The sequence below is a fragment of the Ailuropoda melanoleuca genome, chromosome 13, assembly GCF_002007445.2.
Source record: "Ailuropoda melanoleuca isolate Jingjing chromosome 13, ASM200744v2, whole genome shotgun sequence".
NCBI lineage: Eukaryota > Metazoa > Chordata > Mammalia > Carnivora > Ursidae > Ailuropoda > Ailuropoda melanoleuca.
In genome coordinates, this window is record NC_048230.1 from 2409356 (window position 1) to 2436026 (window position 26671).

The following is a 26671-nucleotide window of genomic DNA, read 5'->3' on the forward strand; positions in this document are numbered from 1 at the left end:
GAGCCCCACATCAGGCTCCTCTGCTATGAGCCTGCTTCTTCCTCTCCCACTCCCCCTGCTTGTGTTCCCTCTCTCGCTAGCTGTCTCTCTCTCTGTCAAATAAAAAAAAAAAAATGGGCAAAAGATCTGACCAGACACCTCATCAAAGAAGATACACAAATGGCAAATATGAACATAAGAAAAGACGCTCAACATCAGGTCCATAAGGAATCAGAAATTAAGATACCAGTGAGATACCACTACACACCTATAGAATGGCCAACATCCGCAACACTGACAACACCAAACGCTGACAAGGGTGCACAGCAACAGGAACTTCTATTTTTTTTTAAGATTTTATGTATTTATCTGAGAGACAGAGCGGGCAAGCAGGGGAGGAGCAGAGGGGGAGGGGCAAGCAGCCTCCGTCCTGAGCGCAGAGCCCGATGCGGGGCTTGATCTCACAACCCTGAGACCAGGACCTGAGCTGAAATCCAGAGCTGGGCGCTTAGCCGACGGCACAACGCAGCGCCCCCGGAACTGTCATCCACTGCTAAATTGTGCGGTTACTTTGGAAGGCTGTACTTTACAAAACTAATATACTCTTACCACATGACCCCACCATTACACTCCTTGGTATCTACCCAAAGAAATGAAAACTTCCAACACACACAAAATGGCACACCAATGTTTATCCCCGTTTCATTCATTATTGCCGAAACTTGGGAGCAACTGACATGCCCGTATCCAGTGAACGGATATGTACACTGTGGTACCTTCACACAGTGGCATAAAATTCAGTCATAGAAATGAGCTTAAACCATGAAAAGACGTGGGGGAAACCTAAAAGCATACTGCTGCGTGAAAGAAGCCCATCTGAAAAGGCTGTGTGCTGTATGAGTCCAACTCTACGACATTCTGGAAAAGGCAAAACTATGGAGAAGGTAAAACGATCAGAGGACTTGGGGGAGAGAGAACAGGCAGAACAAAGGGGATTTTAAAGGCAGTGAAACTGTTATCCCATAGGACACTACGACGGTGGCTATACTCACATTTGTCACTATACATTCGTCAAAACCCAAGGTACAGGACCAAGAGTGACCCCTAAATATAAATTATGGGCTTATAGTTAATAATTATGTATCAATACCAGCTCATCAATTGTAGAAAACATACCACATCCATGCAAGAGGTTAATAATGGGAAACTGGGGGCAGTAAGGGGGTATGTGTGAACCCTCTGTATGTTTCGCCCAATTTTTTCTGTAAACTTAAAACTGTTAAAGTCAAATGCTACTGATGCAATGGCAAAAAATTTTAATTTTCTTCTACAGAGGAAAAAAAAGTACTACACACAATCTTCATCAGTGGGAAAGAATCTTGCATTACCGCTACTAGGATCAAAATTAAATTTGCAGAACATGTCAGACCCTTCAAAATGTGTTGTGTCAGTTAACGATTTCATATCATCCCCGATCACAAACATGGAAAGCGCGTACGGTTCGTGCCTCTATTCCACAATTGTGTCCTGCGTCCCCGCCACATGGGGACACAGCCTATTGCACAAGACTGCAAGGTCGACAGGCGCTAGCTCCCAGTTCTTTTTCTTCGCCGCCTGTATCACAATTTGAATGCGTTCGTTTCTTTCTTTCTTTGTTAACCTCTGTAAGATCCTCGCGGAGAGGGGCCACCTCTGTTTTGTTGGCTGCGAACACCCAGCGCTGACTGCAGGGCTGCACGTAAGCAGGATGAATCCCGCGTGAATCAGACAATGACTCTAAGAAATGCTGGGGCGGCACAGAGAACAGCGAGAGCAGAGAGCAGGCGCAGTTAGAATTCTGCTCTGCGGCAATCCCGGAGGGCCTCAAAGAGAAGAGTCTGGTGGAGAGCTGAAAGGAAAAAGCAGGGAGTTGGCAGGCATGAGGCGGGCATTCCAGGAAGAGAGTCATCCTGCTAGAACTTGCCAGAAAGGAAGAGGCCTCTCTGAATTTCGGAGCTGGAAAGTCATTCAGAGGATAGCTACTTAAGATCACAGGCATTTAGGACACACAGCTCCCGAGCATAAACTCAGAGCCGGTGAGATCCCGGGACTCCCAGGAGCCCATGAAAACAGCAAAGTGCACCCAGATTTTCAGGCTTTCACCTAAGTAAGGCTAATGATACAGGAGGGTGAACACAGACCCCCCCACCAACCCCCTGCCATCCAAGGTCAGGGAGTGTGGCCAGAAAGAGCCAGACCAAAGGGGAGCTATCTCCGATGTCAAATCCCCATGCTAGGCCATATATATTCATTATTTTAAAATTAAAACAATGTTTCTCCCTCACCCTAAGTGATACTGTCCCCAAAATGTCTCCCAGCAAAACTGATGTTCGGGATTGCATAAACTCCAGCTTTATGTAATCATAGTAGCAGCAGCTAATATCTGTACATCACCTTCGCTGGATCATAAGTCGCAGAATCCCCAGTGCAGGGCTGCTGGATTTTACAGATGTACCCAGCATGTGGCAGGAGGCTGCCCCCCACACAGTGACTGCCCTCTCCCAAGTTACAGACCCCGTCCAGTCTTAGCCCTACAGGCAACACCAGCAAGCATATGGGACCAGGCTCTGCAGTTAACTGCCTGTGTTATTTGGGACCAGCTCAGTTTCCCCACACTGTTCCCCCCTTCGCACAGAGGTACTAATCCTTTCCTCAACCGGTTTCTCCGGGATGAACTCTGATTAATGAAGTGAAAGTTCCAAACACAGTGCCTAGAACATAGTGGGTCTTCAAGGGGGAAAACCAAAACCCTTGTTTTTTTTAAACCAAGCTGGTCTCTGAACTCTTGGTGAACTTCTGCACTAGAAGGAAGAAATAGAGTTAAATAAGACAATTGGCCCAGATGACCGCAGGCTCTGTTGATGAATGAAATTCTCGCCTGGGGCTGTCAGCCAGGTTGCTGGACCAAGCTCAAGGGCAGGAAAATGCGTGCTTCCTTCTCCCACAGGAACTCAGTGCTGTGCTTCCTTCTCCCACAGGAACTCAGTGCTCTGGCCCCGAGAGGAGCTTCCTTCAGCTGTCCCCACCCGTTTCCTCCAGAACATTCCATGCTCAGCTGGTAGACACCAAGAAGAGGCCACTGGCACCAACTGCGAGGGGTGAACCCCCCTTCCAGACCTGTGTATAACCCCCAACCTGCACCTTTGCCTGGCTCCCACTGCCTCCCCACCCAGAGACCAAGCCTTGGTTTGTCCACCGTAGACCTGCCTCTCTCCGGCTTCTCTAGGCTGCCGGCCAGAAACAGGTAAGAACAGGCAAGCCGTGGAGCCGGGCTGCTTGCCCTCAGCCACGGCCCTCATTGGGCCTCTTACACTCTCTTTACTTAGGTCCCTGACTGGTCATCCTACCTCTAGTTCTGGTTCCTAGTACAAGCGAGTCTTTTCACGGGCAGTCACGAACCACTCCCCTCCTCAAGCACCTTCAATGTCTCCCACTGCCCCCTGTATTAAGTTCAGAGACTGCACCCTGGGATTTATAGCTCTTTCCAGTATAATCCAAACCCACCATCCAGTCCCCACAGGGCTTATAATAAAATGAATTCTACCAAGATTTGCACACACATTTCTGGACCCGTGAGATTTGCACACACATTTCTGGACCCTATTCCCCCACCACACCACCTGACTCTCCTTAAAGCCCTTTCCCTTCCTGGTCTCTGAATCCCTGTAGCACGCTGTTCCCAAACCTCGGGCTTCTCATGACACCTGCTATCCCCACGCGGCCCCCCCAACTAGTCTTTACTTAATATGTTCCTTAAAATCTACTCACTCTTTCACTTATACTTATTTTCAAAGGAAACTTTGTATCTCCACCATAAATCGAAAACCGTATCAGGGCACCTGGGTGGCTCAGTCAGTTGACTGTCCGACTCCTGATTTTGGCTCAGGTCATGATCTCGGGGTCCTGAGATCGAGCCCCGTGTTGGGCTCTGCGCTGAGCGTGGAGTCTGCTTAGATTTTCTCCCTCCTTCTCCCTCTGGCCCTCCCCCCAACTCACACACATGTGCTCTCTCTCTTTCAAATAAATCTTAAAAAAGAAAGAAAGAAAGAAGACCATATCATTTGCCATAAACAGAAGGCAACTGAAAAAAACAAAGTTATATTCTAACAGACATGAAAATACATAATTCATTAAGTGTTTTAAATGCTTATCTGTACAATGTATTTAATATTACCATATACTTAAAATCACACCCTAAGAAACCCTGCCTTGGCAGTTTATTTTTGCTTCTTGTGGCTCTTGGTTTTTCTGGCCTGTCACACGGTTATCGGGGGACTTGTTCTAGGCCTATCCTGATTGACCCCAAATGTGAGCACTTCGGGGGCAAAGATCCTGCCGCCTCTTTCCTGGAGCCTATGGACAGATGTGCAATAAAAATATTTTATCAAACTGAACATTTCAATTAGCCTAGTCGTATTAACAGGTCCCATTCTCTGCCTGGCCCTGGGACCGCTGCTGTTCAGCTTTCTACCGAAACACACATCGTCTCCGCCCACCACCCCCAAATCAATCCCTGTCCACTGGCTCTCAGGGAGGATGGTACAGACAGTGACTGTCAGAGCAGCGCTGCTGCCTTGGGGGGGGACCCCTCCAGCCTCTTCCTCCAGGGCAGCAGGACCTGGGCAACCTCAACCCGGAAAAGCAAGTCTCCAATTAACCATTAACCCACACTCTGGAGGCCCAGACACACCCACCCTGCCCTGGGACTTAGCAGAGTTCTGGGAAAACCCCTGTATGAGCTGAGCCCCCGGCTCCAGGAAATACAAAGTCCTCTTCCTGTCGCCTCAGAGCCAGAGACCCCAAAACACCTACCAGGAATCGAGGGGCTTCGCCGGGCCTGGCCCTGCTGGCACCCCAGACGGGAGGTCGCTCTCCCTCCCACCCCGTGTTGTCAGGGGTGACCCTGAGGAAGATCTGAATCACTCGGACTTAAGTCAATAAGTGGCAGCCAGGGGGAGGCCCCAGCTGGAGCCAAATCAAGGCCTGGATTTTCCCTGGTGGACTGAAGCCAGGACAAAGGCAGCCCACGGGCCAGTCTGCCGGTGACCGATTTCCCTGACAACACAGTCTTCTCTACAACTGAACAGACTCGGGACACTTCCTATTAGGGGATGCCTCCTTTGGGAATGTTTATAATCTTTTTGGTATTATTTTTGTAGTCTGGTCACTTTTATGAATTTCAAGGATTTTTTTTTTTTGTTAGAAAGGGTACCTTTCGTGGAAAGGTATGCAACATATTCATTGTAGGGGCGCCTGGGTGGCTCAGTCAGTAAAGCGTCTGCCTTCAGCTCAGGTCATGATCTCACGGTCCTGGGATCGAGCCCCACATCGGGCTCCCTGCTTAGTAGGGAGCCTGCTTCTCCCTCTCCCTCTGCTGCTTCCCCTGCTTGTGCTCTCTTGCTCTGTCAAATAAACAAAATCTTTTTAAAAAAAATTCATTCTGGATAGTGGTCATGCGAGACATCAGCATCTCATAAGTATGGGTGTGGTTCCCCAAGGAAAAGGTAAACTGAGGAACAGATAATGTGACCAGTGTCATAAATGGAATGGCCTCCCAAACATAGCTCGAGGAGGACAAGGATAACAGAGTGAGCCTCTGCATAGCCAGGGACCATTAGGTGCTGACACCTGCCTACGGTGGAAAGATGACAAGGATCTCCTTTTTGACCTTTTCATAGTGCAAACAAGTTAACGACAGAAAAAAGGTTGTCATGATAAGAAAAACACCACGTCTAGCAACCTATACCTCATAGGGAACAAAAGCAGATGCCACAAAGGGATGGATGGACATCATCATGAAGAGTTTCTCAAACTGGGTTCCAAGGAGCCCTGGGGTGTCATACCACCTCTTCAGGGCTGCTGACGGAGGATGGAGGGAATACAGAGAATGTGTTCCAACCCAACCCAGAGCAACACAGCTCTTGTCTGCTTCCTGTATTGGACTTTCAGGGACGGTTTCACTTCAAGGAAAGCTCCCGTAGCTAACAATGTTGAGACATGCTGATGTGTGATCCTGTTTGTACCACACAGGAGGATGGGACGGAGTTGTCTCTGAGTTTGTGGGAGGGAAGCAGCCACCACATCCCCAGGTATGCTGGGAACCAGCTGGTCCTTCATCCTGAGGGTGGACTCTGAGTTCAGGAAAAATGAAGGAGAGGAACCTCCCTTGCCAGGTCCAGCCCGGCCACCTGCCCTTCCCCTGGCAGGACCACAGGCTGGAAAGTACAGGCGACATCGATATCAAGCCAAGCTTAGAGTCAAGATCCAGAAAGGAGATTCAAACCTCAACAGGGACAAGGCCAAATGCAGACATCAGAGCCAGATCTGTGACTCCCAGGACCGGAGGCTCAAGAGCCCGTGACAGGAGCCGGTCTTGGGCAAAGCCCTGGGACAAACACAGTGGTGAGAGGCTGGTCTCCACGTGCCCCTAGCAGCTTGCTGCCTGCAGAAGGCCTGCTTGGATGACCAGACCTAAGGATATGAAGAGGCCTGAACGGGCATATTCTTCCAAGAGCAACAGCCATGCTCCCATGCCGCTACACAGACTCCAGACAGCCGCATGCCCGTGTGCAAAGGCAGAGGCTGGCCTGGGCATGTTTCATCTGTCCAGCATTCCTGTCTTCCAGAATGAGTCCTCCTCCAGGCCAAGGAAATCATGCCCAGTCCTCGGGGCGCGGGGGTGGGGGGCACAGACACCACACAGACCCATCCTTCCTCTTCCTCAGGGTGAATGTGACTGGGGTCAACCAATTAGAATATCCCCACCCCCTGAGCACAGTGACTGGCTCAAGACTGGGTGGGCGTGTGGTCCTCCTCCAGGGTTCTCACCACAGTTACTGAGAAATACACTGTTTCCCTGTGAGAGTAAGCTGTGAGGACAATGTTGGCTTGGGGATGGCCAGTGGCCACCTTGCCACCACAGCCTGAGGATGAAAACAAGCCAAGCTGAGCCATGGAGGTAAATAACCCAGTTGGCATTGTCAGTTGCTGGATCCAGCAATGCCTGAACCACTGCTTTGATTCCCAAGTTGCCAGGTCCACAGAGCCTCCTTTTGCTAGTATTAAGTTGGGTCTCCGAAATTGTAATCAACTGTTCTAAGTAAGGCACCTCTCCAGGAAGGGGAAGGAGCGGAAACACATACACTAATTTGAGTGAGCTTGACATGTTAACTGAAACGCCCTAGAAGGGAGCTTCCTGCTCCAGAGCTTACCTGCCCCGGTGCAGGCTGTGTCAGCAGCAATCTGGCCTGGAGACACCAGGGCGGTGGCTGCTTCCCTTTGAAATGCCCAGTGTTCGTTCCCAGGCCTACCTGGGCCCTTTGCAGCAGCCACAAGTCCAGAAGGAGTTCCCTCCACCGTGGGCTTCTTCCATGGCCCCGGCATGGTGTGGCAGTCCCCCCGTCTGTCCCCACAAGTGAACTGTTCCCTCAGCACCCACCCAAACCACTACAGGAGGTTCACCCCCTCTTCACGCCCCAGGGATACGTGAGGCTGTCTCAGATCATGCCAGACCCTGACTCATCTGCCAGCCTCCACATTCGGGTTCCGTCGTCCACCCCAACAGCCCCAGGTTTGCCGGGCTTCCAGACTACCGACCAGAATGAACACGGCAAGGAGGCCTTGCATGCGGCCTTGAGAACCTTCCACAGTAACGTGTGGGGAGTCTGTGAGTCCTCTGGCCTCTCTCAATCCAGCATCCTCCTATGACACAGGAATCATAAGCAAAAAGGCCCCGTCACCGCTGCACCCCCTCACTCCCCAGTCAAAACCTCACCGGATGGGTCTGAACGTGAAAGTGGAACCGAACTGTTTAACGAATCTGTACATAAGATCTGCGAAAAGGAGCCGGAAAGGGACAAACTGAGGGACTCGTACGTGAAAGAGAGTAATTTGATACTTAATATAAATAGGAAATAAAAGTTCCCTAAGTAAGTGACTGAACAACACCTTAAAAAGCTGAAGAGGAGGGAAATGAGGAAAACAAATCTGTCCCTGGAAAACAGAAGCATTAAAAAAAGCCATGTTCAAGAAAACATGCTACAGATATGATCAATACATACTCTATTTTAAAATTGGAAATGGGGGGCGGAGCGCCTGGGCAGCTCAGCTGGTCATGCATCTGCCTTTGGCTCAGGTCATGGTCCCAGGTCCTGGGATCGAATTCCACATCGCATCGGGCTCCCAGCTCAGCGGGGAGCCTGCTTCTCCCTCTCCCTCTACCCTTCCCCCCTGCTCGTGTTCTCATTCACACGCGCTCTCTCTCTCTCTCTCAAATAATTAGAAAAAAAAAAAACACCTTTAAAAGAAATAAATAAAATAAAATAGGAACTGTGTTGGCCACAGTGTTATGCAGTGAGCTAGCTGCACAAAGCCCCTCCAGAGAGCTGGGCCAGGCCAGCAGGGGCAGCAGGCATGGCCAGGGCTGAGCTGGAGGCCGCGGGGCCAGAGCCTGCCAGAGGGTGGTCCCTGAGGGTTGACAGGCACGGGAGAAGCAGGATGCAAACCAAGACTGAGAGCAAAGGCTACACGGTCTCCCCAGGCATGGCCTTCACCACTCCCGGGCCAGCCTGGGTCTGATTTCCCCAGCTCTCCTCCCGCCTGCCCCTGCCTGCTTGAGGTCCCTCCCACCCCATCCCTGCTCCACCCACAAACCTGCTGCCACCCCCTCTGCCGCCCTAGGAAGCCTGTGGGCACAGCGCCAGCAGCTGGCTCCCCGCCACCACCCTAACAGCACCCCAAAGTAATCCTGGCCCTTCCCTCCTCCAGCGCTGCCTGTGCCTCAGGTCCCGCCGCCCCCAGGCCCTCAGACGACCCTCGCCTCCACCTCATCCTTGCAGACCCAGCAAGTGGGGCTACACAGGGAAGCCTTCCTTGATCTCCCTGTGCCTGCGAAAGCGGCCTCTGCTCCCCTGAGATCTTTAGTTCCTCACTGTCCCCACCCCCTCAGTGCCGCGCGTCCGCCACCTTAGCTGGTCTCGTTTAGGCCTTTACTTCCACCAGGCAAAGCCTGCAGTTGCTTTGTCTTTGTCCTCTCCTTGCTCTTTCACTCATTCATGCCACAGTTATGCACTGGGCACCTACGACGTGCCAGACCCGTGCTGGGACAGGGCGTGAGCAAGATGCACACTGTCCCTGCCGCCCTGGCGCTCGGGTCTTTCAGGGCAACAGAGCCATGAAACAAATCAACACAAATAAACGCATCAGTACCGGCTGTGACGGCGGCTCTGAGAGAAGCGCGTGGCTCTTGAGCTCTGAAGTAGAGAAGGAGTAGAGGAGGGCGTCGCGGAGGCGGTGACTGGCACCAGAAGGGAGAGGACTGTGGGTCAGGCACACTTTCTAGGCAAATAATGGGTGTTTGCTAAATATCCGAGGAACAAATGAGAGGCTGGAGTGAGTCAGAAATTGCTAGTGTGTCCCTGTGCCCTTTCAGATGCATTTATCCCCTCTTACCAGCCTGACGGGTCACCGTGGCTGGCTCCCAGAGGACTCCTGCAGCAAACATATCTGCAGTGCACACGGGACAGGCCCACCTGTCACACCGCAGCGGTGTTTGTCCTGGGCGTGTGGCTCTCCGCTCACGGCTCCCTCGTGGTTCCCAACACCATGCTCACACCCGGTGCGGGCACGGCCAGGGGGCTTCGTCTCATACGCCAGCTCCAAATCACTGGTGATGGCTGCCTGGAGCACATGCTAGAAGAATGGTAAGGCTCTCTCTGGCCTCCATGGGCAAGGGCCACGACCCATCAGTGATGTCTGCTAAGGGAGCAGGAGTGCACAGCAGTGGCGCATGTGTCTCATATTTTCTGTGCCACTCAGGGTCCCATAGATGACCACCCAGGCAAGAAATTTCCTACAGATCTAACGGCCTGGAAAAGCCCTCGGCATCTGGTATCCTTTTCCTTCTAGACCACATGCAAATAATATTGTTTTCCTGCTATGAGTTCAGAGCTAAACTTGTGGTTCTGACGTAGCAGACTGCGTACATCTCTATGGCCTGCGCGTGTATTCTAACTCTCTCCCTGGTTCTGACCTTCCAGTTAATCCACATTTTTCCTGATCTTGCTTTCATGGGTTTCTAGTTAATTACATACACATATGTACGTATATAGAAAACACCCTCTTCTAGGTCTGGCATATAATACCTACTGTATGTTTCTATTACAAATACATATTTCTACATGTCGTCTATATTCAAGATCTATAGAGAAAGCTATATTCTTGCAGGCTTCTTGATTCCTTAATGGAGCAAGATGCAGGCAGACGGGGAGAGATAGGCAGGTGACGGGAAAACCAGGAAGAAAGAAAGCATTCACTGCCGCACCCTGCCATGAACAGAGTCCGGGATTAGAGGGGAGAGGCCGGGCTTTTCATCCCAGCTTGGACCAGCAGTGGTGAGAGTTACAGGAGTTACAGGAGAAAAACTACACTCACACCTCTGCCCCTCACCAGGGAACCTGACGTTTTACCAACTACTGAATGCACATATAAAATAATCCATCCTACTTACTTCGCTCGGTTGTAACAGAAATTAAATGGAGAGGTTCCTGACTGCTGATCAGCGGTAAGCCCCCAGTTTATGCCACTGGCATCATTATCAGTATTGGAAAGAACATTCTAGGCAACAGGCACCCAGCCATAAAAAAGAAAACGCCACACCGCATGGCTTCCTATAAATGCTGCAGGAATTCAAAGAGAATTGAGCCTTCAGAGCCTACATCTGCATGCAGAGTCCTTCCTTGTCCCCCCGCCAGTGTCTGAGAGCTGTGCCTGCCTAGAGGACTTCAAGTCCCTGCTTCTCACAGCCAGAGAAAAAGCACCATTCAGATCAATCACACTGCTTGGGCCTGGAAATGGCAGCCGCCACCTCCCCCTGGTGCCAAGGGCCCGGGGCTCCAGGCCCCCACACGTCACCTGCAGGCCAGGTAAAGAGCATGAGCAGAGGCTGGAAATCACGGGGCAGGTGTGAGGTCATGGGCAGCCAACCCTCACGCACACCTCCCACTGGACCTCACACACATTTCCTGTCCCCTACCGTCTGCAATCAGACGCCCATTGATTCCACAATCACCAGGGTTTTGAGGCACCTGAGTCAGTGCCACTGAGTTTCAAACAGCAAGTGAAAACGAGACAATGACAATAACGGGGCTCCTTTTCAACACGTTTGTCAGCAGGGCACAGGTTAGGTCTTTCTTTTCTGGGGGAACAGACAGAAGTCACAAAAGTGGTAAGACTAATTCTAAATTCTGGAATGTTCCCAGCCCAGTCAAGGGCTGAAAGTAAAGGCCAAAAGAGGAGGGGAGATGGACAGTCAGAGGGCTATGTCTGCAAGCCAGTTCAAGTGACAGAAGAAGGTCTCACCTAGTTTATCCCTGGGGGCAGATCAGTCCTAGGCAGTGAGTTGGCTAAAGTGTGTGTAGGGGGACACCCTGCCGTAAAGGAACCTGGCATTGTGTCCGATGTCCCTTCCCCTCCCTGGCCTTTCTGCAGCTGCCCAGCTGCCTTCGGGGCAGAGGGAGGGCTGCAGAACCCCAGCGTCTACACTGTGACCAGCCCTCCCGGGCCCAGCTGACCCTCTGGGGGAGCGCCCAGCCGAAGTGGGCATGTTGAAGACTTCCCCCTTGAAAATCTGGGAAATGGGCTAAGAGTCTCAACTGCTCTCTGGAACAGTAAGCTGTAAACTCAGAAGCGGATGGTGGCCCACTTTCCCCATGTGGATACCCAGGAAAGAGAAGGGCAGTGTGCAGTGAGGGAAACAAGAGGCCACACAGAGGCTGAAGCAAACGTGAGTCCCACAGAGGGCTCCTGCGTTCCCCTCGGATCCATGGGCTTTGATTCAGCCCTTCCACTGGCCTGGGCTTCATGAGATATGCCAGTGCCCTGGTAGTAAATTCCCGTTTTTGTTCAATGGCTACCGTTTGCAACCAGCTAGCCCTAGTTAGCCCGATGAATATGAGGCCCGCTCCCTACCACGCTTTAAGCGAGAAGATCTCAGCCAGTCTCTGGGCTGATGCAGAACACGCAGGGGGCTTCAAATCAGTGGCCGGGAGGTCTGGCTCCATCTAGCGGGGGAACCTTGAACAATAACTTCCCTGAAGTGCAGAGGCCTCCCCACACCCACCGCTGACCCTCTCCAATCCGTTCTCCTCCACAGTCAAAGGGAGCTCTTCAAAATGCAGCCCCGAAATGGAACTCTCCAGGCCAATCCTCCAGAAGCTTCCTACTGCTCTGAAGATAAAACCAAAATCCTCCCCGCTAGCCCAGCCCACCCCTCCCCAGCACTCACTCCCTGTTCTCCCTCCTCTCAACCCCCCCCAAACCACTAATCTCCTTGCTTTCTCTATGGATTTGCATATTCTGGACATTTCATATAAATGGGGCCATGTAATAGGTGGCCTTTTCTATTCTTTCATTTTTCTGTGCTCTAATCTTTATTATTTCTTTCCTTCTGCTCGCTTTGGATTTAGTTTGCTCTTCTTCTAGTTTCTTAAGATAGAAGATTATTAATTTGAGGTCTTTCTTCTCTATTAATAGAGGCACTTATAATTGTGAATTTCCTTCCAAGCGCGGCTTCAGCTGCATCCCGTCAGTTTGGGCATGTTGTATTTCCATTTTCTTACATCTCAAAGTATTTTCAAATCTCTCTCATGACTTCTTCTTTGACCCACTGGCTATTTAGGAGTGTTTACTTTCCACCTATTTGCGAACTTCCCAAATTCTCTTTTGTTACTGATCTCTAATTTCATTGTAGGATTTCGATCCTTTGAAATTTAAGGAGGCTTGTTTCACGACCGAACATAAGGTCTCTCCTGGAGCAAACTCTCTGTGCCCTTGAGAAGAACGTGGACACTGCTTCTGTTGGGTGGAGTGCTGTACAGACGTCTATCAGTCTTACCTGGTTGACAGTGCTGTTCAAGTCTGTGTTCCCTTGTGGATTCTGTCTGCCCCCGTGCATCTAGTACTGAAGATGGAACTTCAAGCCTCCAACTATTACTGTTGAATTGTCTATGTCTCCTCTCATTTCTGTTTGTCTTTGCTTCGGGTATATTGGGGGTCCGTTGTTAGATGCATATATAATTGACATGTTTTCCTGATCAGTTAACCCTTTCATCATTACAAAATGTCCTTGTCTCTACTAACTATTTTTGTCTTAAATGTTTTCTCTGCTATAAGCGTGGCCACCCCTGCTCCCTCTTAGTTACTGCTTGTGTGGTATATCTTTTTCCATTCCTTTACTTTCCACTTCCGTGTATCTTTAAATCTAAAGTGTGTTTCTTGTAGACCGCATAGAGTTGGGGTTATCCATTCTCTTAATCCCTGCAATCCCTGCCTTTTATTGGAGTTTTTAGTCCATTTGCATTTAACGCAATTACTGATAAGTTTTGTGCCATTTTGCTATTTGTTTTCTCTATGTCATGTCTTTTTATTCTTACATTCTTCCATTACTGCCTTTTTTAATGTTAAATAGGGATTTTCCAGCATACCATTTTAAGTCTCTTTTATTACATTTTTTTAAGTTATTTTCTTAGTGGTTATCCTGGAGATAACAATTAACGTTTTAACTTAAAATGATCAGCTCTGATTTATACCAAATTAATTTCAACAACATACAAAAACTCCACTATAATACAGCTCTGTTTCCTCTCCCCTCCTTTGTGCCGTTATTGTTACACAAACTACATCTTTAAACGTTATTACCCTGTCAACACAGTTTACAACTGTTGCAGATAGAAGAAAGGAGTTACAAACAAAATACATTGATAGCTTTAAAGGTGCTCCTGATTTCTTCATGTGGATTTGAGTTCCTGTCTGGTATCCTTTCATTTCAGCCTGAAGGACTCCCTTTAGTATTTCCTGTAGGGCGTGGCTGATAGCAACAAATTCAGTTTTGATTTATCTGGGATGTCTTAATTTCTCTTTCACTTCTGAAGGATAGATTTGTTTCTGGAGGGGCGTCTGGCTGGCTCAGTTGTTAAGCATCTGCCTTCCACTCAGGTCATGATCCCAGGGTCCTGGGATCAAGCCCTGCATTGGGCTCCCTGCTCAGTGGGAAGCCTGCTTCTCCCTCTCCCACTCTACCTGCCTGTGTTCCCTCTCTCACTGTGTCTCTCTATCAAATAAATAAAATCTTAAAAAAAAAAAAAAAGATTTGTTTCTGGATATAGAATTCTTAGTTGATGGTCCTTTTTCTGTTAGCACTTTGACTGTCATCCCACTGCCTTCTGGTTTCCAGGGTCTCTGATGAGAAGTCAGCCGTCAATCTCACCAGGGATCCTTTGCCTGATTAAGTCTTACCCTTCATTTCTGAGCTCCACCATCTCTTCCTCCCTGGACTAGGTCAGGCCCTTTTGCACATGCCCCCCAGGGCTCTCTACTTCTCCTCTGTAGTGATGATTACAACTGTAATTAAACAATTAACAAGAGAAGGAGCTCTTTCTGTGTGTTTCCCTCACTGGAATGTAAGTTCCAAAAGGCAAGAACCAGGCCTGTTTTGTTCACTGCTCTATCCCCAGAGGCAGCACAGAGACCACACACCGTAGTCTTCCAAAAAATATTTACTGAGAGAATGAACAGAATTCATCTCAAAGTAGACTGCATTATTGGTGTCAATTCTTTACTCCCAGTAATAGTATAAGATAGCCGCGCTCTCCGTGGCCTCATGGTGGGCGGCGTATTTCCCTGTCCCTTGGCTTGGGATTGACCATGTGGCCTGGGATTGGCTGATGGGATGTCAGCCGATATGATGTGAGCAAAGGCTTGAAATGTGCTTGTGCAACAGAGCTCACTCGGTGGTACTCCCACCTGTCACCACAACATAAACATGCCTTGGTGGTCACTGGTCCAAGTGGAACCAGAGATACATGGAACACACCTAAACCCAACTCACAGCTTGAAGTCAACAAGTCCCACTGAGCACGGCTTAGGTCAGCCGAACCTTACCCAACCCGAAGACACGTGCGGAGGACTAACTACTCACTGCCATATGCTGGTGGGCTTCGGGTGGTTTGTGCAGCAATACTGTGGCGAGAGATGACAGAGAAATATGTCTTGGCAAGTTTGAGGAGCACAAGGAAGTCCTGGGGAAGGTCTTCCATCTGGTCCTTCACATGGCGCACACCTGGGTCCAAACTGATTCTATGGCAGATCCATTCCCCTCCTCCAGACTTACAGAATAAACTCCCTAGAATTCTACAATCCCACAACTGGGAGATGATCCTGAGTAGCAGCCCAAAGTGGGTTAGGCACCTGCAGAGTGCCAGGCACACAGCAGTGCTTGATGAGAGATCGTCTTTGTCCTCCTCCCCCCACCCTCCCGCCAACCCCCAATGAGGCCTAAGAGTACATCCTCACAGTCAGAAAAATCTGGGTTTCTCTGCAGTGCATTTGGGGAGGGGGCGGTGTACCCTAACCTGTCCTAGGGACTGACCCTTCTTAAGGCCTCAACTGATCCCCCGAAGTCAGGTAAGGAGGAGTGGGCAGGGACACAGGCAGGCCCAGCATACCATTGTTACTCTTGATTCAACGTACGATCTAAAGTTATATTTATTCATTCAAAATGTATAACTGTCTCTTTCAAGGAGGGCTTGAGGCAGCTTGGGGACTAAACGCAGTAACAAATAAACAACCTAGGGATCAAAGAGAACAGAGGCCAGGCGGGGAGAAGTAGGAGGAGACGCCACCAGAAATCTGATGATTAAACTGAAAGCCACGCCTGCCTCAGCATGCTGCAGCCGCAGAAACAGGGCACTGTTACAGAGTTACAGAATTCAATATAAAATCAAAGCAGCAGCCCTGGTGTCCGAGTGTGAACCCCACCTGCAGGCGGGTCCAAGGCCCAGAGGACACCCCTCAGGCCAAACCAAGACTTCATTACTAACAATAATGATCACCATCACCCGCGGGCCAAGCACTGCTCTAAATGCTTTGTGCAAGACTTCTCATTTAGTCCTAGTGATGGCAAGGCCAGTACTCATTCCTTCCGTCTTACAGATGAGGAAACTGAGACCCAGAGAGGCAAAGCAACTTTTCAAGGCCACAGAGTGAGGGAGTGTTAGAGGCAGGCTGAAACCTCTGAGTCTGAACCCAGAGCACAGGCCCTTAACCAGGAAGCGATCCAGCTTCTGCTCTGCGCATACCGGGCCCACCGGCATCCTACACACCCTGGGCACTTCTGGCTCCAGGCCAGCTACAGGCTGACCCTCCTTTCCACTTGCAAAGTTCTCCCACCACTGGCCTCGCCTGTGTCAGAACCCTAGGACTGCCAGTGAGCCGCCTGCGAATAACCTGCCTGATCCCCACCTGCCAGCCTCGAGAGATATGCCCTACCTTCCTACCCCCACTAACCCTGCACCCCCAGCACACGCTGCTCTTGCCACCCGGCCCTCCTCCAAAGGCAGCTGCTCCCAGGCTGCCCCAGCGCGCTGTCCATCCCACATGCTTGCCCCAGACGACTCCAACACGAATGCCCTAAGAGCCCCGGTTCCACACCTGTCAGCAGAGCTCACCACAGAGCGATGAACGGTGAGCCTGCTCCGGGGCAGTGACCCGTGGCGTGCAAACCTTCACCCCCTAACTAGCTCCCTGACCTGCGCTCTGGACAGGCCTGCGCAAAGGGAGGTCAGCCCACAGTCGAATTCCAGCTGCTCCCTTGGCCTGTCCTCTCTGTTATGACCTCCGAGAGTGACCTAGACGCCAAGTTTTAATTCTGCGAAGGCAACCGAGACTCCGCACGGGGCCTGCTTGCTCCCAAGTCCCCTCCCTTGCCAAGTTATCCCCCATCACCCTGTCGAGGGCGACGCGCTTCACCATAGGACCCAAACCTGAAGATGGGTTTATGGAAAGTCTGAGGCCATTCGAGCCCATGACGCACTTTTGTGTCGAAGGAGAGGAGGCTCCTTTTATCCGAGGTGCTTCTCTTGCCCCTGTTGGAAAATTATTGCAGTAAACTGATAACATGAACACAAGAGACTTCATGTCCATTTGTTAGAAAATCACGGTCATCAACCACATAAATCGAAGCCGTCTTCTGTGTGGTGCCCTCGTAGGACGCTCGGCTTGCAAGATCGACTTTGGCGAACCCAACACACCCACAGCCACCTGCCGCTCTGGCCAAGCGCTAGACTCCAAGCAGCTGGGTGACGTGCCCGGCAGCAACCTTGAGAGAGGGAGGCTACGTGGCGAAGAGCCATGTCTTGTATCTGCTGAGCTCCAGGCTTACATGTAAGGTCCTAACAAGCCCAGAGAGTGGGAGAAAGCTCTTCATGCCCAGGCCGGGGTCATCAGACCCCAAAGCAGTGCCTTCTGCAAATCAGGAAAACTGCCCTGAGGCTTAGAACTGGCGGGAAGAGCTGGCTGTGGGAACCGGCGTCTGTCCTTCCATCCGGAAAGGCCGTGGGATGGAAACTGGGCCAACGCGGCCGCTTGGGCGGTTGCCCCGAGACACAGCCTGGCCTTGGTTTTATCATTTGGGGTTAGAAAGGATTTCACATTCATCTCTGACCTTTTCTTGGTGAACGTCACCCGTGGCACCTGCCCCTTGATCAAACACCTTCCCAGACCCTGACATTAATGAGGACAAGCACTGTGACAACTCTGACACCAGTCGAACTTGGGTCATCTCCTGTCACTAATCTGTGTGATTCGATGACATTAAAAGAGAAACCAGAAGTGAATCCATTTCCTTTTTTACTTTTAAATGAGGCCCCACTTAGAGTAGGACAATTTGAATGTTGAGCCTTCTTAGGCAAACAGTCCCTGAGGGATGGCACAGAACTCGGACTCGGGGTCTACCTTCCGGTCAGCGCCCCAAACACCTCCCCTAGCCCCCCAGCGCTCTACGTGAGGGAGCGAGAGAAATGAACCTGGTTTCCAAAAATGAAGTTCAGAAAATCATACACACTCCTGGATTTCGCCTTCTAAATTAAGCCAGCGTTCTCCATTAACTTTCCACTGGGAACGGAGAGAAAATTGTTCCAAAACTGCAAACTAAATTTAAAGCTAGAGGGGAAAGGAAAAAACCCAAAAAACCCAACAATTCGCCAAGCCTGAATGTCTGAAGCAGCTTTGCCACCGACTTTTTAATTAGAGGTAAAGTGCCCACCTGTTTGAGAGCCCACCTTGCCAGCCTGTGAATCCAAGGGTTCAAATGAGGTCATATAAAAACTCAGGAATTGCTTAAAGGCAGATTCTGCTGCTAAGACAGTTCTAGCAAGATGAGGGGCGCAATCCACTAAAACTTGGGGTCTAGGGGGTGGGCGCGCTGTATCCATCAGGAGTTTGCCTGTAAGCAACAGAAGCCAGGCCTGGCTGACGTGAGCACAGAGGAATTCACTGGAGGGATACCTCACAGCTCGGAATCGACGGCAAGGCTGAAGGTGCTGATGTGGAAAAAAACAGGAACTCCAGTCGTGACAGGAGACCGGGCCTCAAAGTCCCTCCAGCTCCGCCGTGGGATAAGCAGCTCTACTATCCTTCCCCTAATTGCTTCACTCGGCACAAGAGTCAGATCCCAGCATGGGCCAGGCTCCCACCCCTGGACCTGGGTGATGGCTACGCGGCAGCATTCACGTGCGAACATTATTCAAGCAGTATACTTAGGATGTGAGTCGTTTTCTGAATGGATCTTCTGCTTAAAAAAAAAAAAAAAGGTAGGCCTAACCTATAACCCAGCAATTCTACTCCTAACAGAAGTAAAACATGTAAGAGAAATAATATCTATGAGACATGAAAACCTATGTGAACAAGAAGACTCAGGGCCACTCCATTTACCATAGCCAAAAACTAAAAACAGCCCAGGGTCTATCGATAGGCGAGTGGGAAAGTAAATTGTACTTATTCATACAACGGAACACGACAGCAATAAAAAGGAAGCAGCTACTGTTACACCAAGGATAAGTGTCAAAACACTGTGTCAAGTGAGCAAGAAAGAGGCCTTTGACAAAAGAGTACATACTGTATGATTCCATCGGTATGAGTTCCAGCACAGGCAAAACTGGTCCATGGTGGAAACAAATCCAAATAGTGGTTGGCTCTGGGGGAGTGGTGTAGAAATTGCCTGGGAAGCGGGATGAGGGAACTTTCTGGGGTGATGGTCACATCTTGATGGGGGTCTGGGTTGCATGGGTGTATGCATTTATCTGCGCTCACCAACGGAACACAGACGATTTGGGCACCTCACTGCATGCACATCTTACCACAAAAGAAAGGACACACAAACAAGTACAGAACTTTAGTTAGTGATAAGCTTGCCAACTTAAGCTCTGACTGCTCCGTTCATCAGAAGATGGTGTTGGGGGCACCTGGTGGCTCCATCGGTTAAGCGTCCAACCGTTAGGTTGGCTCAGGTCATGATCTCAGGGTTGGGCTCCGAGCTGGGCATGAAGCCTGCTTAAGATTCTCTCTCTCCTTCTCCCTTGGCCCCTTCCCCTCTCAAAGAAAAAAAAAAAATATATATATATATATGTATATTTAATATATATACATATTTAAAAAAGAAAAAATGATACTAAAATAGTGAAAAGCCAGCCACAAACTGAGAGAAGTGTTTATAACACATAATAAACAAAGAATTAGTACCAGAATGTGAATGTGGGAAGATCACTTATGAATCAGTAATAATCTAATAGGGGCACCACCTGGAGGAGGGGGAGGGAAGAGAAAAAAGGCCGAATAGGAAAGAAAGAAAAGTACAGGTGCATAAGTGAGGAAACACAAATAGCTCATAAATATGTTCCGTGCTAGCAGTAATCATAAAATGCCAATTTTTTAAAAAAGATTTTGTTTTATTATTATTTTTAGAGTGAGAGAAAGCCCAAGTGGGAGGGGTGGTTAGGGACAGAGGGAGGGGGGAGAGAATCTCAAGCAGGCCCCACGCCCCGTGTGGAGCCCAACGCAGGGCTCGACTTCACAACCCTGCCGATCATGACCTGAGCAGGGCTCGACCTCACAACCCTGACGATCATGACCTGAGCTGAAATCAAGAGTCAGACGCTTAACTGACTGAGCCACGCAGGCGTCCCAAGATTTTTTTTAAAGTAATCTCTATACCCAACATGGGGCTTGAACTCACAACCCCGAGATCAAGAGTCACACTTTCCACCAACCGAGCCAGCCAGGCGCCCACGCTCACCAGACTGAGGTGCAAAACAACAAACCCTCCGGTCCAGGTCTGCAGGGAATACACGTTGCTCCAGAATCTGGAGAGGAACAAGAGGGGAAGGTACACATGACCTATGACCTTGTAATTCTACTCCCAAGTATATAAATCCTAGAGAAACTTACACATAGAAAGGACATTGGTGAGAGTAAAGAAAGGCAGAAACAACCCAAATGCCCATCAACAAGTGGCAGGGACAAATGAACTGGGAGCCAGCCACATGCAACAGCACGATGAATCTCAACCACACATACACACGTGTCAATTTAAAAATGAATCTGAATCCAGTGTGAGCCCACTGGTAAAACCTCAAAAGCATACAAAAATCCAACAAGGTATTGTTTAAGGCTATAAACCTGTGTGGTGACGCTATAAAGGACAGAGGTTAATAACTATAACAAAATCCAGGTCAGTCATCCCCTGGGGGTGGTGAAAGACGGAGATCCATTTAAGGAGACGTATAAAAGCAATTCCAAAGGGCTAGCAGTGCTCTATTTCTTTAGCTAGCTAGGCGATGTCTGTTTTATTATTCTCCTTTAAACTGTACACTTATGTTTTATATGCTCTCGTGTACATATATTTCACAATAATTTTTTAAGTTAGTAACTTCTTATATTCCAACATATCCAACTGAAAATAAATGTTAAAAAAGATATATATCCTGGGGCTCCAGGGTGGCTCAGTGGGTTAAGCGTCTGCCTTCAGCTCGGTCATGATCCCAGGGTCCTCGGATCGAGTCCCGCATTGGGCTCCCTGCTCAGTGGGGAGTCTGCTTTTCCCTCTCCCTCTGCCTGCCGCTCCCCCTGCTTGTACTCTCTCTCTGACAAATAATAAAATCTTGAAAAAAAAAATCCTATTCCCTGGTAACAAAAAAACGTAAAGCTCCTGGCAACAAACTAAACAAGAAATGTTCACAGTCTTCATAAAGAAATATATGACACTTTACTGCATACTATACAAGAAGAGATGACCGGAAAGAAATACAGAACAGACCGTATTTCTAGATAGGAAAAGCCAATAGTTACTATTCTGTAAGTTTAATATAATCCCAAATTTGATTCTAATGATATTTGTAGAGAAACAATGAAATGATTATAAATTTCATATAGAAGAATAAATAGATAGGCAAAAATAGCCAAGGAAATTTCAAGAAAGAATCTGCACTTCCAGGTGTTAAAATATATATATTTTTTAAAATGCCACCATACAGGAAAAAAAGACAGATAATGAGAGAAACAGAAAGCCTGGAACTTAATATGTTTGTACACTAGAATAAAGCTAACATTTAAAGTCCATCCAGAGAAGAGGGAAGGATACCCAGTGTCCAAAACCTATAACCTAGTAACACACAGTTACTAGTAACACTGGTTCTGGGCCTGGGAAGCTAAGGGATAAGGGAGGAGGGAGAATTTCATTGTCTTTTGTATCTTCTGAATTTTGTGGGGTTTTTTAAATTTTTATTTTATTTTAAAAGATTTTCCTTCTTTATTTGACAGAGAGAGAGACATCCAGCGAGAGAGGGAACACAAGCAGGGGGAGTGGGAGAGGAAGAAGCAGGCTTCCCAGCAGAGGAGCCCGATATGGGGCTCGATCCCAGGACTCCGGGATCACGCCTTGAGCCAAAGGCAAACACTTAACGACTGAGCCACCCAGGCCCCCTAAAGTTTTTATTTATTTATTTTTTAATTTTATTTTATTATATTATGTTAATCACCATACAGTACATCCCCAGATTCCGATGTAAAGTTTGATGCTTCATTAGTTGCGTATAACACCCAGTGCACCATGCAATACGTGCCCTCCTTACTACCCATCACCAGTCTATCCCATTCCCCCACCCCCTCCCCTCTGAAGTCCTCAGTTTGTCTCTCACAGTCCATAGTCTCTCATGTTTCATTCCCCCTTCTGATTACCCCCCTTTTCTTTATCCCTTTCTTCCCCTACCGATCATCCTAGTTCTTATGTTCCATAGATGAGAGAAATCATATGATAATTGTCTTTCTCTGCTTGACTTATTTCACTTAGCATTATCTCCTCCAGTGCCGTCCATGTTGCAGCAAATGTTGAGAATTCGTTCTTTCTGATAGCTGAGTAATATTCCATTGTATATATGGACCACAGCTTCTTAATCCAGTCATCTGTTGAAGGGCATCTCGGCTCCTTCCATGATTTGGCTATTGTGGACAATGCAGCTATGAACATTGGGGTGCATATGGCCCTTCTCTTTACTACGTCTGTATCTTTGGGGTAAACACCCAGTAGTGCAATGGCTGGGTCATAGGGTAGTTCAATTTTTAACTTTTTAAGGGACCTCCACACTGTTTTCCAGAGTGGCTGTACCAACTTGCATTCCCACCAACAATGTAGGAGGGATCCCCTTTCTCCACATCCTCTCCAACAATTGTTGTTTCTTGCCTTGTCTATCTTTGCCATTCTAACTGGCGTAAGGTGGTATCTCAGTGTGGTTTTGATTTGAATTTCCCTGATGGCTAATGATTTTGAACATTTTTTCATGTGTCTGTTAGCCATTTGTATGTCTTCATTGGAAAAGTGTCTGTTCATATCTTCTGCCCATTTTATGATTTGTTTATTTGTTTCTCGTGTATTGAGTTTGAGAAGTTCTTTGTAGATCTTGGATACCAGTCCTTTATCTGTGGTGTCCTTTGCAAATATATTCTCCCATTCCGTGGGCTGTCTCTTAGTTTTTTTGACTGTTTCCTTGGCTGTGCAAGCTCTTTATCCTGATAAAGTCCCATAAGTTCATTTTATCTTTTATTTCTCTTGCCTTTGGAGATGTGTCATGAAAAAGTTTTTATTTTAATCCCAGTTAGTTAACATAGAGCGTTTATTAGTTTCAGGTATAGAATTATATCTTTTGGATTTTGAACATGATTTTAACATCTATTCAAAAAATCAATTTAAATTTAAAATACAGATGGTGGGAAGAGAAATTAACTGGAAAGAACTGGCCGACAATTTGGAAAGAAATAAAATCAGGGTCTTATCTCACATCATAAACCAAAATAAGTTTCGATTGGAAGAGAGCGGCGAATAGAAAAGTGGGCACCAAATAAAGAACCTGAAGAAATACAGGTGAATATTTATCTGACCTCGGGGTGGGGAAGCCCTTTCAAACCCAAAAGCAAAGGAGGAAATCATAAAACGAAAGGACTCACTCAGCTTGGGCTGCCTTCACAAATACCCTGGAGACTGCACAACTGAACAACATTTATGTCTCACAGGCCTGGAGGCTGGAGTTCAAGGTCAAGGTGCTGGTTAACTTGGTTCCTGGTGTGGGCTCTCCTCCTGGGGGGCAGACAGGGGCCTGACTGCTGTGTGCTCCCTTGGCCTTTCCTCTGTGCATGCAGAGCAGAGAGGGAGGGAGAGAGACAGAGAGACACGGGGAGGGAGAGCCGGCTGATCTCTCTTCTCGTCAGGACACTAATCTCATCACGAGGACCCCACCCTCATGGCCTCATCGAATCCTGATTACCTCCTGAACACCCGGTCTCCAAATACCATCACAGTGGAGGTTAGGGTATCAACACATGAATTTGGGGAAAACACAAAACGTTCAGTCCACGACACCACATAGAAACTTCTCTATGTTTAAAAATAATAATAATAATAATAATAGGGGCACCTGGCTGCCTCAGCCAGTAGAACGTGCAAAACTTGGTCTCAAGGTTGTGAGTGCGAGCCCCACGTTGGGTGTAGAGATTAAAAATAAAATCTCTAAAAAAATTAAAAATAGGGCACCTGGGTGGCTCAGTCAGTTAAGCGTCTGACTCTTGATTTTGGGTCAGATCATGATCTCAGGGTTGTGGGACCAAGCCCCATGTCAGCTCCAAGCTCAGCGGGGAGTCTGCTCAAGATTCTCTCCCTCTGCCCCTCCCCCTTCTTGCACACACGGGTGCATGTGCATGCTCTCTCAAATCTTTTTTTTAAGATTTTGATTTATCTGACAGAGATAGACAGCACAAGTAGGCAGAGTGGCAGGGAGAGGGAGAAGCAGGCTCTCCCCCTGAGCAGGGAGCCTGATGCGGGGCTCGATCCCAGGACCCTGGTACCATGATCTGAGCCGAAGGCAGACGCTTAACTGACTGAGCCACCCAGGCCCCCCCTCAAATAAATCTTTTAAAAAATAAAATAAACATAAACATAAAAATAATAATTAAAAAACTGTGAACTAAGAAAAAATGTGCTACATAGATGTCAGTTCTCATTCTTACGAATAAGTGAACATGTTAAATAAAATGCAGGTTATAAAATCATTTATTTAGAATGATCTCAACTTTTAAACATTAAACAACAATTATCTCTGGAGGTTGAGAATCAATGGCTTCTATTTTCTTGTGCTTTTGTGTATTTTCTAAATTTCCACAGGGAATGTGAGTTATTTTTATAATTCAAAAGACCATTATTTTGAAGAAGTGCTATGTCGTGGTCAAGCAACATCAGGGGCAGAGGGTCATGTTCTGCAAAACTTCGGGAGTCTGGCTTCGAGCCAGGTGCCCAGCACAGTCTGGAATCTGGAATGCGTGAGCCATATGACCCTGCAGACTGTACAAGGAGCCCCTTGAAGAGGCGAGTATTTCTCCCCAGAGCAGGTGGGCACGACATGCATCTTGCACCAGGGAAAATCCGAGCCCATGGAAAAGGGAAGACTTATTTGAGGCGGCTCCAAAGGGACAGACTCAGAGGCAGAACAACAAAGAGGCAAATCTCAGTTCAAAAAAAGGAAGAATTTCTACCTACGCAAGCTGCCCTTAAATGCAAAGCACTATACAGTCAGCAAGTCACGGTCCATCGGTGCTCAGACACGCACTGAGGAGTCTTCTATCACAAAGGGGGGTAGACTAGTATTAATCTTTAATTACGTAAGTACTGTTCCTTTTGCGGATTTAAACAGATTATATACTTAAAATGAGTGAATTATTTGAGGTATATAAATTATCAATTTAATTATAACTTAAAAAATTTTAAATATCACAGAGGCAGCTAAATTTCCTTTTGATCATCCCCACCCCCACACACATACAATTCTGGTCTCCTTCTCCATTCCCTGGAGATAACATCTATTATAAGTTTGGAACATATTTTTCTAGACCATTTTATATGATTTTACATATAGATGAGTGTTACATATATGTGTACTCATATAAAGCATAAAGGACTACATGTATATATTTCTACAAATAGCATCATAATATATTTATCACTTTGAAACTTGCCTTCTTCCCCCTACAATCTTAGAAATTCATCTATATTGTTTTATATATTTTGTTTTGTTTTGTTTGGGGGGGGCAGGGAACGGGGGGTGGGTAGAGAATCTTAAGCAGGCTCCATGCCCAGCGTGGAGCCTAACTTGGAGCTTGATCTCACAACCCTAAAAGATCATGACCTTAGCCGAAATCAGGAGTTGGACACTTAGCCAACTAAGCCACCCAGGCACCCTTCATCTATATTATTATATAAAGATCTAACTAATTCTTTTTCTTTTTTAAAAAAAGATTTTAGGGGTGCCCAGGCAGCTTAGTCGGTTAAGCGTCTGCCTTTGGCTCACGTGGTAATCTCAGGGTGCTGGGATCAAGTCCTGCATCGGGCTCTCTGCTCAGCAGGGAGCCTGCTTCTCCCTCTCCCTCTGCCTATCTCTCTGCCTACTTGTGATCTCTCTCTCTGTCAAATAAATAAAATCTTTAAAAAAAATAAAAAAAACTGTCCTTAGTAAATTTAAAAAAAAAGATTTCATTTATTTGAAAGAGAGAGAGCACAAGCAGGAAGAAGGGCAGAGGGAGAGGGAGAAGCAGACTCCCTGCTGAGCAGGGAGCCCAGAGCGGGTCTCAATCCCAGGACCCTGGGATCATGACCTAAGCCGAAAGTAGGCGCTTAATGGACTGAGCCACCCAGGAGCCTCTAACTAATTCTTTTTCAAACCTGCATAGTATTCCTAGGTATGACCATCTGAGTTTCTTTCGCTATTCCACCATCAGTGAAGGTTCAGACTGTACAGTTTTTCACAACTGCAAACTACCACCACAAAGACTGTCCCAGAACTTTCCACCTGTGCACACATGCCAGGGTTTCCTCAGAGCAGATCCTGAGAAACAGAATCCCTGTGTCATAGGGCAGGTGCATTTTTTATTTTAACAAATTGATGTCCATGTGACATTCCTTTCTAAGCCTCAGGTCCCATGGCTTTATCAATCTGATCCCTGTGAAATTTCCTCTTGTCAGTTTTGGCCGGGCAGTTTGGTCTCCCCGGCGTATTCTGTGCCCTGGCTTTGCTCCATTGCTCTCCTTCCTACTCACATCATCCCCCCACAATGAGGTGGGCTGCCCCGCTCACTCCCAAGCACAGGCCAAATGGCCACCCTTCCCGGCTACTCAAACCTGGTGCCATACGATTCCATTTATATAAAGTACAAAAAAGGCAAAACAAATATAAGGTGTTGGAAGTCAGTGCAGTAGGTTCCAGGAGGCATGAGGAAAGCTCCTGGG

At 48.0% G+C, this 26671-nt stretch overlaps 1 protein-coding gene across 4 annotated transcripts in view; it reads right to left on the reverse strand.

The window, feature by feature from the left end:
* Window positions 1-26671, reverse strand: part of RPH3AL (rabphilin 3A like (without C2 domains)) — a 161339-nt gene that overhangs the window by 108589 nt on the left and 26079 nt on the right. For 2 of the 4 annotated variants that reach the window (XM_034640608.1, XM_002918058.4), the window contains exon 1: window positions 4831-4978. The exons of the other annotated variants lie outside the window; for them this stretch is intronic. The gene's annotated coding sequence lies outside the window, so the exon portion shown is untranslated. Of the gene's footprint in view, window positions 1-4830; window positions 4979-26671 lie in introns of those variants that run through there. 4 annotated transcript variants of the gene reach the window in all.